The sequence below is a fragment of the Pinus tabuliformis genome, chromosome 5_1, assembly GCF_031772625.1.
Source record: "Pinus tabuliformis cultivar Carrire ecotype Pingquan chromosome 5_1, CPIR1, whole genome shotgun sequence".
NCBI lineage: Eukaryota > Viridiplantae > Streptophyta > Pinopsida > Pinales > Pinaceae > Pinus > Pinus tabuliformis.
In genome coordinates, this window is record NC_142305.1 from 420,997,306 (window position 1) to 421,001,694 (window position 4,389).

General features: G+C 33.2%; 1 long non-coding RNA gene across 1 annotated transcript; it reads right to left on the bottom strand.

Moving 5' to 3' along the window:
* Positions 1-705: 705 nt before the first annotated feature.
* Positions 706-1,853, bottom strand: LOC149165286 (uncharacterized). Its single transcript, XR_016260732.1, has 2 exons — positions 1,274-1,853; positions 706-1,178 (listed from the first exon to the last, which is right to left on the bottom strand). It is a non-coding gene; the product is annotated as an uncharacterized LOC149165286 (long non-coding RNA).
* Positions 1,854-4,389: the final 2,536 nt, after the last annotated feature.

Here is a 4,389-nt window from a genome sequence, read left to right on the forward strand (position 1 = left end):
GTCGCAATTAAAAAGACAAAATGCTATTTCAGGTATAACTTCATACAACTACATGTGCAAAGTAGCATTTAGCCAGGCTATGGACAATCCTAATTTAGCTCCTTTGCTGAATTGTCTGAATAATGTACGCCTGCAACTAAAATGAGAAACTAACTCTGTAAAGAAGGCTGCAGGTATAGGAAAGCGGTAGCCTGCATATAATCCCAGCCATAGATTTGTCTATCGATTATATCAGAGCAAGCATTCAATAATGACCTAGAGATATAAAATGTTCAATCACAATCTAGAGGTACAAATAATTGGACCAGAGATACAAATATTTGGATAGACTTGTTGCTGATTATGAGTGCTCAAAGTTTGTCCTTTCTCTGAACAATAGACAGGTCATCTGATAGGCTAGAGCCTAGATTATAATCAGCATTAAAAACGAACATCCATTAAGAAGGTTGTACTGACATGCGAATATGCAAGTCTAAAACGCCATGATTACTGGTCTATTTCCAATCCAGTAACTTCGCTTACCAGCATTTCTTCAAGTCACTATAAAGTCCTTTAGCATACATTCCACTACCATAACTTACTCACATATGCAGAGTTTTAAGTCCCAAGAGGCACATTCACATTTGCTACAATTATGTCTCCACAGTGTTCGATACACCTATTACTTTATATTCTACCACACATTTATCTCCCAGTTGAACCCGCTGGAAAAAAGTAGACTGCATAAGATTTTTATGTGATTAAAATAGAATCAGAACTGGCCTTATCAATCTTGACTACAAGCGTCACAAATGCCCTAGACCAATAAATATTTATATCTAGTTATAAAATCCTTTACAGCAAAAAGAAAAAATAGGACATCTCAATACATGGGAACTTCATAACCAAAAGTTCCACATAAATTACAATTTTGATTAGGTACATGATATTCTAGTTTTATCAGTAGCCCATCATTATGCTACTTTCAAACCAGTTCAGAATATATTCAGTACACACACCTCGGAATTGGAATTCATCAAAACTCCATGTGCATGCTGCAAAACCCACTCAACTGTTCCGAGACACCAAAGAATGTCTGCTCCCATGGGACTCCATTCTCCAATCCTGCCTCCTCTGCCGGAATCTGTGATACACCCTCTGGTCTTGTGAAGCACTTTTACCAACTAGCTGCATGTGATCTGCAAACAAAATTATGAGATGATTAACTATACCCAAGCCTAGCATTAGTTCATATAAGACAGAAAGTAGCAGCAATTGCTAGTTAGAAGTATACCCATTCTTCCACCATCCTCTCCTTATATTGATATTTTCATTTTATTTGTACAATGCAACTACAAGCGCGCTGTCCAATATTTTGACTCATGATGAACTTCGTACTTTTCCTTTAAACCACGAAGGATACTGATAGTATTAGTCACGCTAGGTTCAGCCACATCCACCTGCCCCAAAATAGTAATAGTAGTAAATTATTAAGGCAGCGCTATACATGCAAAAAAACCACATCAATACTTGTATAACCGGGTTAAGCACTCACCTGCTGGAATCGTCGCTCAATTGAAACATCTTCCTTTACATAATCATGGTACTCTTTTGGAGTAGTTGCTACAATGCACCTAAGTTGGCCCCCAACAAGCATTGGTTTTACTGGGTTACTCCACAACCAAACCTTAAAACCAGTCACTTCGAATAATCCTTAATCTACGTTAATAACATAATATGATTATTGGTTGAATAAAGTGTTTAATCATACATAGCAGAATCCCGGTTCTCTTACTTGTTCCCAGAACCTAAAGAATTCCGTCGATAAAGAGAATAACTTGTCCCTGTGCATCTTCCACCTCTTTCAGTACAGAGTCAAGTCGCTCTGTAAATTCCTTGCAATCGGCACCAGCCTCAAGGGCTTTCATATCAAGGCTATCAATCTTACATCTAGCAATTTTCTGTGCAACACCGTTTGAAAAACTTTTTTTCTTTTCAATTCTACTGTACAGCGATAACAAATATTTATTACGTAAAAGACGAACAAACCAGTTAATTGTCCTATGAGAGACTGTCGAGGTGTTTTTACCTGAACTCCAGAAGTCCGAGACATAGAAAAATAATTGAAAAACTTTTTTTCTTTTCAATTCTACCCATTCCATATACCGTCTCCAATATTTTCGACTCCACTAACTGTACAGCGATAACAAATATTTATTACATAAAAGACGAACAAACCAGTTAATTGTTCTATGAGAGACTGTCGAGGTGTTTTTACCTGAACTCCAGAAGTCCCTGGTACAAACAGCCATGGCGCCATGTATTTCAGAAATGGAACTCTGAAAAAGAGTTTATTTTGAAACGCTGGTGATGCCGATTCAGATGAGAAAACACGAGTGAAATGAAAAGATAGTGTTAGAGAGAAAGATATAGATGGTGGATGTCACAGGTCTTAACAGTCACACACTTAACACTCTGAAAACTTACAGGCGTGCCTTTCACGCCACTGCCGTCGCACAGGTGATGTACTTCAGTCTTCTCAGTCACAAACCTACAGCGTACAGTCACATCAAATCATGTTATAAAACACACTAGAGTGCCAGCGTTAAATATTTTGGAGCCGCCACCGATTGCGGACTTAATGGGATGATATACAGCATTATACAACATTCAATGGTAATTCACTTAACATACAGCATTATCCCGATTGCAGATTCACCTTTCCGTCTCCGTTTATATAGCCAGAGGTTGATATTCACTATCGGAATTGTTAATCTCGGAAAACTTTTGCAACCAGAAACTTGTGTTATGTGTGACATCTGTCGTTGTCTCAGCGCCGTATAGCCGACAGCTTCAGCCATGGAATTAAATTCAAAAAGTACAGGGCTACAGCAGCCACCAGTGCCAGCTTGTGCAAGAGAATAAATGTACAGCACCCGCACACAATGGAATAAATGTACAGCACCCGCAGATGCCAGAAAATGGTTAATGCATTGAAAATTACCTTAAAAAAATATTGAAGTTGTTGCCTCATTCACCGCACTGCGTTCAAATCAAGTAATTTGTTTTTAATTTTTACAATTTCAATTAAAATTTAAATAACAGTTAATATTAAATATTGATTTATGGAAAATTGGTATTTAAAAATAAAATTATAAATATTAGTATTCCTCCGAAGGTGGTAAAACCTATCAACTCAGGTGTCAAACCAACAGTGAGGACAGCCATCTCTGGCTGCTATCCGCGAATGCTGGGTTTGACTCATCACTGTTAAATAGGAAAACCACGCCACCTGACATAACCCTACTGGTGGTCCGTAATCGGGAGCAGGCTCTCACTCCTACCAGATGCCTCTGGGTCTTGGGCCGTTAACCTGTTTCCTTACGTCCGAGGAAGACGAGCTCTTAGCCAAGCAGAAGCAGTTTTACGGCATACTCCAGGCCGGTAAATAATACTAAATATTAGTATTATTTAGCAATGTAATTGTTATTAATATTATAATTATAATTATTTTAGAAATTTTATTTAAATAGTTTTATATTTTTAAAATTTATTAAAAAATATTAATTTAAAAACAGGTAATATTGTTTTTTTTTAATTTGTATTTTTTTTTTTTTTTTTTTTTTTATAAATTAGTGTTTAACAATATTTTACATGTATAATTTTTATACTTGTTAAAAGTGTTTAAATAAGTGTTTAAATATCCATATTATTATATATATGAAAAAGTATATATATATATATATATATATATATATATATATATATATATATATATATATTTTGAAAGTGAAAAAAAAAACAATTATTTCTTAACAAGAATTTTTAATAAAAATAATAAAAGAGAAGTGTGCAATTTTTTCAATTCTTTATATAAAATTAATATGTGGCATTTAAAAAATATTTATAAAAAATAAAAAATAGATTATAAATAAAATATTTCAATCATTTTGGCTCTACTATAAAATAAATGTAAATATGGGAAAATTCTTTTTAGATTTGAACATTTGACTTCCAAAAAAACAAATATTTGTAACCATTAGTTAATTTTTTCTTATTTCAAAAAATGTAATATACTTAAGATATGTTATTAGATTTATGATCATAATTTAATAAATAAGTATTATATAACATTAGTCATATAACAATTATTACGTAATATAATCATTAATATGTAATATTGATTAGTTATAGAACAATTATTACATGATATTTATTTAGTGCATCATATAATATTTTTTATAATATACCTTAGGTATAGTACATAAACCTTCTTCAAATTTAAGAAGATTAGTTAAATTTGATAAGATTTTTTTTTTTAAATCACTAGGAAAATATAGTCCTTTTGTAGTTCTTTCAATTAAAAAGTGTTTATTATCAAGGATATGCTTTCAACTAAGATTTTATCCT